The sequence below is a fragment of the Crinia signifera genome, chromosome 11 (assembly GCF_055691185.1).
Source record: "Crinia signifera chromosome 11, ASM5569118v1, whole genome shotgun sequence".
NCBI lineage: Eukaryota > Metazoa > Chordata > Amphibia > Anura > Myobatrachidae > Crinia > Crinia signifera.
In genome coordinates, this window is record NC_139227.1 from 91,937,682 (window position 1) to 91,951,391 (window position 13,710).

Consider the following 13,710-nt stretch of genomic DNA (forward strand, 5'->3'; position numbering starts at 1 on the left):
GCTGATAACGAGTCGGAAGGCTCTTCTTTCTTACAAAAGGCTAATCTGCCAACGCTAACCCAAGAAGAAAAAGACCTTTTAGACAGCCCAATAACGGAGATGGAACTCACAACTACCATCAAATCGCTCCCTAATGGCAAAAGCCCCGGCCCTGATGGGTACGGCCCAGAGTTCTACAAAATGCTTAGTACAGAATTAGTACCTACTTTGACCAATTTATACAACCACATCCTCTCTACGGGGACAACACCTATTAGATTTAACGAAGCTAAAATCATTGTAATTGCAAAACCCGGCAAAGACCCCTCACTAACAAACTCCTACCGTCCCATCTCGCTCCTAAATCAAGACCTCAAGATCCTGACCAAACTTATGGCTAATAGATTGCAACAATGCCTGACACGCCTAATTTCACCCGCACAGCTGGGCTTTATCAAAGGCAGACAGTCAGTGCAAGGGGTACGAGCAGCTATTGCGGCAATCTCACATACATACTCCCACCGTGAAGAGGACAATATTATTGTCAATTTAGACGCAGAAAAAGCGTTTGATAAGGTAGCCTGGCCTCATCTTACCAGAGTGCTGCAATACCAAGGCTTTGGAAACGCATTCTGTAGACTCATTTCAACCTTATACAATACCCCTACTGCACAAATACTGGTTAATAATATGCTCTCGTCCCCTTTCCAGCTGGAAAGAGGTACGAGACAAGGATGCCCCCTCTCTCCGCTACTTTTTAATCTGGCACTGGAACCCTTTCTTAGAGTGATCACCCAAATGCAGAACTATGCTGGCATTTTGGTGGGCAACAGAGAACTGAGAGTCATAGCTTTTGCGGATGACCTGCTGGTCTTTCTATCCAACCCAAGCCGTGATATTCCCACACTAATATCTACTATTAATAGTTTTTCCTCTTTTGCCGGATTTACAATTAACTTTGATAAATCAGAAGCCTTGGCCATATTTGACAAAGTGAAAACACACATAAATACCTCTCTCCCTTTCAAATGGGCTACAAATAAAATTACCTTTCTTGGTATAGACCTCACCTCGCGCCCTCGTGACCTATACTCTCACAACATCACTCCAGTTTTACATAAAATACAAACGGAACTCACCCTCTGGCAGGACCTACCACTCAATTTGCTGGGCCGCTGTAACTTGGTCAAAATGGCAAGTTTTCCCAAACTGTTATATGTCTTACAAATGACCCCCCTTTTAATAACTAAACCAGACCTGGCATCCCTAAGAACTGCTATTTCACGCTTTATCTGGCATAGGAAACGCCCGAGAATTAGCTACAAAAAAATGACACAAACGCCTTCTAGAGGAGGCGTTAATCTACCAGATATTAAACAATATAACCTAGCTTGTCTCGCGCGCTATGCTTTGGACTGGATTAGAACATCTAGTATTTACACAGACGTAACATTAGATTCACAATTATGCCCTACTTACACCTTGCTATATCTCTTACATGCTAAATCTCCCCTCTTGGAAACTCTAACGCAAGATAATGTACTCATACTTTCGACTGTGCGGGCTTGGCAGGCGATTCGAAAATCTTTAAAACTCCAACAGCACTATTCCTTATTCCTACCCTTGCTAGGCAATTTAGACTTCCAACGGGGGTTGGCTCAATCCCCTTTTACAGAATGGAAACGCGCAGGAATTGTAGTTTTGCGAAATCTATTGGATAGCTCCAACACTCCACTTAAATTTGCAGAGGCCTCACAGAAGTATGATCTACAACCTAGGCATAGATTCGCATACTTCCAAGCATCTCATTACCTTCGCTCTATACTACCTAAACTACATACTCAAGATTTCACAAATCCCCTTGACTCCCTACACCGTACCACACTATATTCTACTTCTATTATTTACTCCCGTATTCGCACAGAACTCGACCCAGAAACAGAAATCCCAGAGATAGTCAAATGGTCAACCCAAATTCCTTCACACTCCCCAGAGGCAATCATGAAAGCTTTTCAACTCAATCTAAAACTAATCCCGGCAAGTACATATCAAGAGATGGCATATAAGATGCTCCATAGAGCATACTTGTCGCCTAAAAAACGACATATCATGGGCATCTCAACAGACTCTAAATGCCCAAAATGCTTTACAGAAAATGCTGATATTATGCATTGCTTCTGGGGATGCCAACATATCCAGAAATTCTGGAAAGACCTCTGTTCCTATAGCACAACGACACTAAATATTTCCTTCCAATGCACCATATCTTGGGCAATCTTTGGATGTTTAGCGGACCAGCCCCAAATCCCTAAATATACTAAGAAGCTTGTGGTACTCCTGTCTGCAGTGGGTAGAAAGGCTATACTGCAGCAGTGGATTCACACTGCTGCACCCACTGTTGATATGGCCACGGCGAGACTTTTATTTCTATTCACCATGGACTGGCTTGAGACAACTATACACAAAGAAAAACTTACGCCCTCCCTCTTCCGTTGCTGGGAAAAATTCATACAAACTCTACCCCCCCAAACTAAAATAGCAATACGTAGCTGTTTCCAACACACTACATGGTATTCTTACCAACTACTAGCTAATAACGACCCTATTCCCCTTTAAACAATTACTATACCACCCCCTATATCTTATCTGACCTATACTGGATGGACTCTTTGTGGATGGATCGATGGCTTCCGGACATAGATTGAAGGTGACATATTATTTCTTTCTCTTTTTATTTTGTTTAGTTCTGTTAACTATTCGAGTTATAGTTCAAAATAAATACAAAAATGTTTATTTCATGCTATACTATAAAAAAATTTTTTTTTTTGGCACTTTTGGGCAACCAGTGTACTCTTCTACAGAAGTTTGTTGTGTAGAATATATATCAGCAATCATTAGGCTGACATGACACTCTGCCCATGTATTACCTCTCTGTCATAGGAATAACTAGGAAAACTCATAGAGACAACACAACTTTAATATCGTTTAATATCATTTCACATGTACTATATACTGTTGAGCTATTACAACCATCACTGTACAGATATTTGATGTCTCAAAGTATTCTGTTTCCTATGTACCATGTTTAATGTGCTGACTCCTAATAAAAACATTTTGGAAAAAAAAAAAAAAAAAACCCCACTGCACTCTCCAAAAAAAAACTTGCTGATCAGTGATGCAACACTGATTAGCAGTGAGGGGCAGCAGGCACACAACTGTGGGTGCAACCTCACAGGGTATATATAAAAAAAAAAAAATAGTGATCAGCACAAAAGGGGGGCAGCAGGGGGGAGCAGATAAAAAATTATAGCACAAAATTATAGCACACAATTTAAATCTCTGCCACAATGACGCTGCTGCAGTAGCAGCAACAGCAACACAAGGAAGTCACAAGGAAGTCACACCAGGATGCCACCAACGATCAGGTCAGTATAGGGCACAGATGGGCATAGAGACCGCTCTGCACGCTGTTCCTGACCGGAATGGCGGCTGCAGGGCTGTCTCCGTTATTCCATCTGAGGTGAAATGGCTGTGATTGGTCCGTCGGTCCGACGGACCAATCACAGCCTTTTGGGGGCAGGTGGGGTGAGGTGGGGTGACACCAGTGTCACCCTTACACCCGGTGGTGATTGGTGCTGTACTTTACAGCACCAATCACCACCGATCCCTGTGTCACCGGCGAACGTTATTCGCCGGTACACAGAAAACGCTGTAATTGGCTGTTCACATTGAACAGCCAATCACAGCGATCACCGAACGGGGGGGGTATCGCTGCCCCCCCTGGGCAATGAGGGAAGATGTCTACTGTCAGGGACAGCAGACATCGTCCCTCTGTCACCGCGTCTCTAGACGCGGTGGCACTTTAAAGTCATGACGTACATTTACGCCATGTGTCGGGAAGTACATCCCGGCCATGACGTAAATGTACGTCAAATGTCGGGAAGGGGTTAAAAGTCAATAATTTAAACCTCTGTGGATTGTATTGTCATAACTATCAGCAGCCCATATAAGTTTAACAAATACCTAGAGAATGTTCTAGACTTTATTTACTTAATAATAAATGATTTTGTAAAATGAAAACACTTTCAGATCCAATTGTAAGACAGAGTATTATGTTCATGATCTTGAAGTAGAATTCCTGATTTGACTGGTATATTCTTGAAAATTTTGTGTTGGCTTCCAATGGAATCTTGTTCATAATCTTGACTTTACTGGTTTATTTCTTGAAATTTTTGTTTAAGCTTCAATCGGCATCTTTTTCTGATCTTGAAATAGATTTCTTGATTAAAAGTATTTTTTTACAGTGATGTGTAAGCTTCGAGTGTTGGCTTATGAAGCATTCTTCGCAAAAGTAGCATGTCCAGACAACGTAAATTAAATCGACGAGGATGGGATTTGAACCCATGCGTGCTGAGCACAATGGATTAGCAGTCCATGAACTTAACCTCTCGGACACCTCGTCTTTCTGATAACTCCCAATCACGGCTTTCTGACACCACTTTTCCTACTTTAAAGTAAATTATTTCTAGCATTTGGACTGTGTTCTCATCACTATCAAAGGCTTGATGGCAAGTCACTTCTGGCCAATAGCACGACTGCTACTGTAAAAGCAATGCTAGAGTTACACTTAAAGTGTGCTGTGCATGTCTGTTATTTAAAGAAAGACTTTATAACATGATTGACAGGAATTTAAGATCTTGACAAAAATATCAGCTCCAAAAAGATATGAAGCCGAAGAGGATGGGATTTGAACCCATGCGTGCAGAGCACAATGGATTAGCAGTCCATCGCCTTAACCACTCGGCAACCTTGTCCTCCATGTTTACAAAACACCCAGCAATAAGACACCACTTGTGGTATTTAAAAGTCAATAATTTAAACCTCTGTGGATTGTATTGTCATAACTATCAGCAGCCAATATAAGTTTAACAAATACCTAGAGAATGTTCTAGACTTTATTTACTTAATAATAAATGATTTTGTAAAATGAAAACACTTTCAGATCTAAATGTAAGACAGAGTATTATGTTCATGATCTTGAAGTAGAATTCCTGATTTGACTGGTATATTCTTGAAATTATTGTGTTGTCTTCAAATGGCATCTTGTTCATAATCTTGACTTTACTGGTTTATATCTTGATATTTTTGTTTAAGCTTCAATCGGCATCTTTTTCTGATCTTGAAATAAATTTCTTAATTTAAAGTATTTTTTTACAGTGATGTGTAAGCTTCAAGTGTTGGCTTCAAGCATTCTTCGCAAAAGTAGCATGTACAGACAATGTAAATTAAACCGACGTGGATGGGATTTGAACCCATGCGTGCTGAGCACAATGGATTAGCAGTCCATGACCTTAACCTCTCGGCCACCTCGTCTTTCTGCTACCTACCAATCCCGGCTTTCTGACACCACTTTTCCTACTTTAAAGTCAATTATTTCTAGCATTTGGACTGTGTTCTCATCACTATCAAAGGCTTGATGGCAAGTCACATCTCGCCAATAGCACGACTGCTACTGTAAAAGCAATGCTAGAGTTACACTAAAAGTGTGCTGTTTATGTCTGTTATTTAAAGTAAGACTTTATAACATGATTGACAGGAATTTAAGATCTTGACAAAAATATCAGCTCCAAAAAGATATCAAGCAGACGAGGATGGGATTTGAACCCATGCATGCAGAGCACAATGGATTAGCAGTCAATCGCTTTAACCACTCAGTCACCTCGTCCTCCATGTTGACAATGCACCCAGCAATCCGACACCACTTGTGGCATTTAAAAGTCAATAATTTAAACCTCTGTGGATTGTATTGTCATAACTATCAGCAGCCCATATAAGTTTAACAAATACCTAGAGAATGTTCTAGACTTTATTTACTTAATAATAAATGATTTTGTAAAATGAAAACACTTTCAGATCCAATTGTAAGACAGAGTATTATGTTCATGATCTTGAAGTAGAATTCCTGATTTGACTGGTATATTCTTGAAAATTTTGTGTTGTCTTCAAATGGCATCTTGTTCATAATCTTGACTTTACTGGTTTATTTCTTGATATTTTTGTTTAAGCTTCAATCGGCATCTTTTTCTGATCTTGAAATAGATTTCTTGATTAAAAGTATTGTTTTACAGTGATGTGTAAGCTTCGAGTGTTGGCTTATGAAGCATTCTTCACAAAAGTAGCATGTCCAGACAACGTAAATTAAATCGACGAGGATGGGATTTGAACCCATGCGTGCTGAGCACAATGGATTAGCAGTCCATAACCTTAACCTCTCGGCCACCTCGTCTTTCTGCTATCTCCCAATCCCGGCTTTCTGACACCACTTTTTCTACTTTAAAGTCAATTATTTCTAGCATTTGGTCTGTGTTCTCATCACTATCAAAGGCTTGATGGCAAGTCACATTTCGCCAATAGCACGACTGCTACTGTAAAAGCAATGCTAGAGTTACACTAAAAGTGTGCTGTTCATGTCTGTTATTTAAAGAAAGACTTTATAACATGAATTTAAGAATTTAAGACAGGAATTTAAGATCTTGACAAAAATATCAGCTCCAAAAAGATAACAAGCCGACAAGGATGGGATTTGAACCCATGCGTGCAGAGCACAATGGATTAGCAGTCCATCGCCTTAACCACTCGGCCAACTCGTCCTCCATGTTTCCACTGCACCCAGCAATCCGACACCACTTGTGGTATTGAAAAGTCAATAATTTAAACCTCTGTGGATTGTATTGTCATAACTATCAGCAGCCCATATAAGTTTAACAAATACCTAGAGAATGTTCTAGACCAGTGGTTCCCAAACTGTGCGCCGTGTCTCCCTGGGGTGCCTCGGGACACATGCAAGGGTGCCCTGGGTTGGTAGTCCAGGACAAACTAAAATTATTAATGGTTAATTATTTATAAGCAAAACCAGTGCTGGTGGCTGCCAATCATAAAATGTGTACAAACAGAAGCAAATCCTGCCCTTTTCCACATAACTGACCCTAAGAATTGCATATAAATCCAATCTAATTAAAATAAATTTGGCCTAGGGGTGCCGCGAAAAAAAAATCTTATACTCTAGGGTGCCATGATTAAAAAAAGATTGGGAACCCCTGTTCTAGACTTTATTTACTTAATAATAAATGATTTTGTAAAATGAAAACACTTTCAGATCCAATTGTAAGACAGAGTATTATGTTCATGATCTTGAAGTAGAATTCCTGATTTGACTGGTATATTCTTGAAATTTTTGTGTTGGTTTCAAATGGCATCTTGTTCATAATCTTGACTTTACTGGTTTATTTCTTGATATTTTTTTTTAGCTTCAATCGGCATCTTTTTTTGAACTTGAAATAGATTTCTTGATTTAAAGTATTTTTTTACAGTGATGTGTAAGCTTTGAGTGTTGTCTTATGAAGCATTCTTCACAAAAGTAGCATGTCCAGACAACGTAAATTAAATCGAAGAGGATGGGATTTGAAACCACGCGTGCTGAGCACAATGGATTAGCAGTCCATGACCTTAACCTCTCGGCCACCTGATCTTTCTGCTATCTCCCAATCCCGGCTTTCTGGGCTGTGAAAATGAAAAATTACATTTTTTACACAAAAATGCAGTTCTGGCTCAAAATTTTTCATTTTCACAAGGAATGAAGGAGACAAAGCACCCGAAAATCTGTGCCCCAATTTCTCCCGAGTACGGCAATGCCTCATATGTGACCAAAAAATACCATTTGGGTGCATGGCAGGACTCAGAAGGGAAGGAGTGATTTCTGGATTTTGCAGCACAGATTCTGGTGGAATGAATGGTGGGTGCTATGTCGCATTAGCAAGACCCCCGAAGCACCAATACAGTGTAACCCCCCCACAAGTGACCCCATTTTGCAAACTACACCCCTCAGGGAATTCATCTAGGGGTATAGTGTACATTTCTAACCCCCAGGGGTTTCACCAATTGTGGTACAACTGGGCTGTGAAAATGAAAAATTACATTTTTTTACACAAAAATGCAGTTCTGGCTCAAAATTTTTCATTTTCACAAGGAATGAAGGAGACAAAGCACCCCAAAATCTGTGCCCCAATTTCTCCCGAGTACGGCAATGCCTCATATGTGACCAAAAAATACCATTTGGGTGCATGGCAGGACTCAGAAGGGAAGGAGTGATTTTTGGATTTTGCAGCACAGATTCTGGTGGAATGAATGGTGGGTGCTATGTCGCATTAGCAAGACCCCCGAAGCACCAATACAGTGGAACCCCCCCACAAGTGACCCCATTTTGCAAACTACACCCCTCAGGGAATTCATCTAGGGGTATAGTGTACATTTCAAACCCCCAGGGGTTTCACCAATTGTGGTACAACTGGGCTGTGAAAATGAAAAATTACATTTTTTTACACAAAAATGCAGTTCTGGCTCAAAATTTTTCATTTTCACAAGGAATGAAGGAGACAAAGCACCCCAAAATCTGTGCCCCAATTTCTCCCGAGTATGGCAATGCCTCATATGTGACCAAAAAATACCATTTGGGTGCATGGCAGGACTCAGAAGGGAAGGAGTGATTTTTGGATTTTGCAGCACAGATTCTGGTGGAATGAATGGTGGGTGCTATGTCGCATTAGCAAGACCCCCGAAGCACCAATACAGTGGAACCCCCCCACAAGTGACCCCATTTTGCAAACTACACCCCTCAGGGAATTCATCTAGGGGTATAGTGTACATTTCAAACCCCCAGGGGTTTCACCAATTGTGGTACAACTGGGCTGTGAAAATGAAAAATTAAATTTTTTACACAAAAATGCAGTTCTGGCTCAAAATTTTTCATTTTCACAAGGAATGAAGGAGACAAAGCACCCCAAAATCTGTGCCCTAATTTCTCCCGAGTACGGCAATGCCTCATATATGACCAAAAAATACCATTTGGGTGCATGGCAGGACTCAGAAGGGAAGGAGTGATTTCTGGATTTTGCAGCACAGATTCTGGTGGAATGAATGGTGGGTGCTATGTCGCATTAGCAAGACCCCCGAAGCACCAATACAGTGTAACCCCCCCACAAGTGACCCCATTTTGCAAACTACACCCCTCAGGGAATTCATCTAGGGGTATAGTGTACATTTCAAACCCCCAGGGGTTTCACCAATTGTGGTAAAACTGGGCTGTGAAAATTAAAAATTACATTTTTTTTACACAAAAATGCAGTTCTGGCTCAAAATTTTTCATTTTCACAAGGAATAAAGGAGACAAAGCACCCCAAAATCTGTGCCCCAATTTCTTCCGAGTACGGCAATGCCTCATATGTGACCAAAAATGGCAGGAGTCAAAAAGGAAGGAGTGATATTTGGATTTTGCAGCACACATTCTGGTGGAATGAATTGTGGGTGCTATGTTGCATTAGCAAGACCCCCGAAGCACCAATACAGTGGAACCCCCCCACAAGTGACCCCATTTTGCAAACTACACCCCTCAGGGAATTCATCTAGGGGTATAGTGTACATTTCAAACCCCCAGGGGTTTCACCAATTGTGGTAAAACTGGGCTGTGAAAATGAAAAATTACATTTTTTTACAGAAAAATGCAGTTCTGGCTCAAAAATTTTCATTTTCACAAGGAATGAAGGAGACAAAGCACCCCAAAATCTGTGCCCCAATTTCTCCCGAGTACGGCAATGCCTCATATGTGACCAAAAATGGCAGGACTCAGAAGGGAAGGAGTGATATTTGGATTTTGCAGCACACATTCTGGTGGAATGAATGGTGGGTGCTATGTTGCATTAGCAAGACCCCCGAAGCACCAATACAGTGGAACCCCCCCACAAGTGACCCCATTTTGCAAACTACACCCCTCAGGGAATTCATCTAGGGGTATAGTGTACATTTCAAACCCCCAGGGGTTTCACCAATTGTGGTACAACTGGGCTGTGAAAATGAAAAATTACATTTTTTTACACAAAAATGCAGTTCTGGCTCAAAAGTTTTCATTTTCACAAGGAATGAAGGAGACAAAGCACCCCAAAATCTGTGCCCCAATTTCTCCTGAGTACGGCAATGCCTCATATGTGACCAAAAAATACCATTTGGGTGCATGGCAGGACTCAGAAGGGAAGGAGTGATATTTGGATTTTGCAGCACAGATTCTGGTGGAATGAATGGTGGGTGCTATGTCGCATTAGCAAGACCCCCGAAGCACGGTGAAATGATGAACCTAATAATCCATAGATGTGTGGTATATTTTAAAGCACTCCTTCATACATAGGCCGGGTTTGTCGGGGCAAGTTTCACAGTGGAAAATAGTTTGCTTTCGTATTCCCTTTTTATAGCAAACTTTGCACCTTTTTTGTGTCCTGCCCTTTTTTCCAGTGGAGGGGATTTCGTTTGGAAAATGCTGCCCTGATACAATACGGGGGCCAGTACTAGAAGTACTGGGGCCAGTACTAGAAGTACTGGGGCCCTCTGCCTGCTGGTTCCCAAATATTAGGCCCTTTATGACTTCCTCTTGAAAGTGCATAAATGTCCCCGTCTGGCTGGTAGAACGGAATAGTACGTAAGCGTAATACAGTGCCATCTGGATGATATACACGGCCAGCTTCTTGTACCATATTTTTGTTTTCCGCAGGGCACTGTACGGCTTCAGTACCTGATCTGAAAGATCCACTCCGCCCATGTACTTATTGTAATCTAGGATACAAATAGGTTTTGAGGTGTGGGTACTGGTACCTCGTACAGGGACGGAGGTGGTACTGTCTCCGTGAATTGTTGTCAGTATAAGGACATCCCTCTTGTCCTTATATTTGACCAACAACATATTTTCGGTGTATATTCCCCTGCTTTCACCCTTTCTCAGTAATTGGGCAACGTGCGTTTTTGGGAGGCCTCTTTGGTTCTTGCGCACAGTACCGCAAGCTGCTGTACCTCTTGAACCAAGGGCTTTAAACAGGGGGATGCTGGTGTAAAAGTTATCCACATAGAGGTGATAACCTTTATCCAGGAAGGGGTGCACTAAATCCCAGACAATCTTTCCACTAACACCTACGAGGGAGGGGGGGCATTCTGGCGGTTCAATTCTTGGGTCCTTCCCTTCATATACCCTAAACCTGTGGGTGTACCCTGAGGTACTTTCGCACAGCTTATACATTTTTATGCCATACCTTGCCCTCTTATTGGGAAGGTACTGGCGGAATTTAACCCTTCCTTTAAAATGTATAAGTGACTCGTCCACACAAATGAATTTTTGGGGGATGTACATCTCAGCAAATTTGGCGCTGAAATGATCAATGACCGGCCTGACTTTGAATAGCCAGTCAAAGGTGGGATCATCTCTGGGTGGGCATTGTGCATTATCGTTGTAATGCAAAAATTTAAGGATCGTCTCAAAACGAGTCCGGGTCATGGCCATACGATGAAGTGGGGTGCTGTACAGAACATCTGTACTCCAATATTGCCTAATTTCTGGCTTTTTAACTATGCCCATATGTAACACCAGACCCCAAAATGTCATCATCTCTACTGCATCTACAGGGGTCCACCTAGCAAATGATGACGTGGGGTTTGGGGCAATAAACTGCTGAGCATATAAATTACTTTGGTCCACCATTAAATTTATAAAATCATCAGAGAAAAAGACTTTGAAAAAGTCAATTTCTTTGAGGCCTGTACTATCAAATTGGATTCCTGGGTTGGCCAAAAACTCAGGAACCTGGGGCTCAAAATTGTCTGGTGGTGGGGTCCATACGAGATCAATCATTGGGGGGGGGTCTCAGCTGCTCTACGGGGGCGTCTTTGAGGGAGAGGAGGAAGAGGAGCTTAAGACAAATGCCAATTCATCGCTTACTTCACTGGCTGTGTCAGTGTCAGAGGCAAGAAGGGCATATGCCTCCTCCGCTGAAAACAGTCTTTGCGATGATTGGGACATTTTTATTATTTTTAATTGTAGTGTTTCAACACGTGTATAGTGTAGGGGGGGTACAAACTTTATTTCAACACGGGGGGTATGTAGTGTGTATGTAGTGCTTTAACACGTGTAAGTTTAAAAGAAAAAAAAAAAAGCTCCTGCGCCAAAAATTGAGCACAGATGTTGGTCAGTAACGTCCGTCACTGAACAGCGCTCAGCGGGCACAGGACACCCACAAAAGCACCGTGGGTGTAAAAACAATTAAAAAAAAAAACCCACAGCACTCTCCAAAAAAAAAACAATTAAAAAAAACTGCAGAAAAAAAATTATATCAACCCTGTGCCAAAAATGCTGTTCAGTGATGTACGTCACTGAACAGCGCTCAGCGGCCACAGGACACCCACAAAAGCACCGTGGGTATAAAAACAATTTAAAAAAAAAAACCACAGCACTCTCCAAAAAAAAAACCCAATAAAAAAAAACTGCAGAAAAAAAATTATATCAACCCTGTGCCAAAAATGGTGTTCAGTGATGTACGTCACTGATCAGCGCTCAGCGGCCACAGGACACCAACAAAAGCAACGTGGGTGTAAAAACAATTTAAAAAAAAACCCCACAGCACTCTCCAAAAAAAAAAACAATAAAAAAAAACTGCAGAAAAAAAATTATATCAACCCTGTGCCAAAAATGCTGTTCAGTGATGTACGTCACTGATCAGCGCTCAGCGGCCACAGGACACCCACAAAAGCAACGTGGGTGTAAAAACAATTAAAAAAAAAAAACCCACAGCACTCTCCAAAAAAAAAAACAATTAAAAAAAACTGCAGAAAAAAAATTATATCAACCCTGTGCCAAAAATGCTGTTCAGTGATGTACGTCACTGATCAGCGCTCAGCGGCCACAGGACACCCACAAAAGCAACGTGGGTGTAAAAACAATTTAAAAAAAAAACCACAGCACTCTCCAAAAAAAAAAAATTATAAAAAACTGCTGATGACTCAAAGGCAACAGAAATTTGATCAAAAAAAAAAAATTAGATCAACCCTGTGCCAAAAATGCTGATCAGTGATGTACGTCACTGATCAGTGCTCAGCAGCCACAGGACACCCACAAAAGCACCGTGGGTGTAAAAACAAAACCCCACTGCACTCTCCCAAAAAAAAACTGCTGATCAGTGATGCAACACTGATTAGCAGTGAGGGGCAGCAGGCACACAACTGTGGGTGCAACCTGACAGGGTATATATAAAAAAAAATATATAGTGATCAGCACAAAAGGGGGGCAGCAGGAGGGAGCAGATAAAAAATTATAGCACACAATTTAAATCTCTGCCACAATGACGCTGCTGCAGTAGCAGCAGCAGCAACACAAGGAAGTCACAAGGAAGTCACACCAGGATGCCACCAACGATCAGGTCAGTATAGGGCACAGATGGGCATGGAGACCACTCTGCACGCTGTTCCTGACCGGAATGGCGGCTGCAGGGCTGTCTCCGTTATTCCATCTGAGGTGAAATGGCTGTGATTGGTCCGTCGGTCCGACGGACCAATCACAGCCTTTTGGGGGCAGGTGGGGTGAGGTGGGGTGACACCAGTGTCACCCTTACACCCGGAGGTGATTGGTGCTGTACTTTACAGCACCAATCACCACCGATCCCTGTGTCACCGGCGAACGTTATTCGCCGGTACACAGAAAACGCTGTAATTGGCTGTTCACATTGAACAGCCAATAACAGCGATCACCGAAGTGGGGGGTATCGCTGCCCCCCCTGGCCAATGAGGGAAGATGTCTACTGTCAGGGACAGCAGACATCGTCCCTCTGTCACCGCGTCTCTAGACGCGTTGGCACTTTAAAGTCATGA

General features: G+C 41.9%; 5 non-coding genes across 5 annotated transcripts; all 5 read right to left on the bottom strand.

The window, feature by feature from the left end:
* Positions 1-4,711: 4,711 nt before the first annotated feature.
* Positions 4,712-4,797, bottom strand: TRNAS-GCU (transfer RNA serine (anticodon GCU)). Its single transcript has one exon. It is a non-coding gene; the product is annotated as a tRNA-Ser (tRNA).
* A 473-nt stretch (positions 4,798-5,270) lies between these two features.
* TRNAS-GCU (transfer RNA serine (anticodon GCU)) lies at positions 5,271-5,352 on the bottom strand. The gene has a single exon. It is a non-coding gene; the product is annotated as a tRNA-Ser (tRNA).
* A 270-nt stretch (positions 5,353-5,622) lies between these two features.
* TRNAS-GCU (transfer RNA serine (anticodon GCU)) lies at positions 5,623-5,704 on the bottom strand. The gene has a single exon. It is a non-coding gene; the product is annotated as a tRNA-Ser (tRNA).
* A 479-nt stretch (positions 5,705-6,183) lies between these two features.
* On the bottom strand, positions 6,184-6,265 carry TRNAS-GCU (transfer RNA serine (anticodon GCU)). Its single transcript has one exon. It is a non-coding gene; the product is annotated as a tRNA-Ser (tRNA).
* A 282-nt stretch (positions 6,266-6,547) lies between these two features.
* TRNAS-GCU (transfer RNA serine (anticodon GCU)) lies at positions 6,548-6,629 on the bottom strand. The gene has a single exon. It is a non-coding gene; the product is annotated as a tRNA-Ser (tRNA).
* Between the last annotated feature and the right edge of the window lie 7,081 nt (positions 6,630-13,710).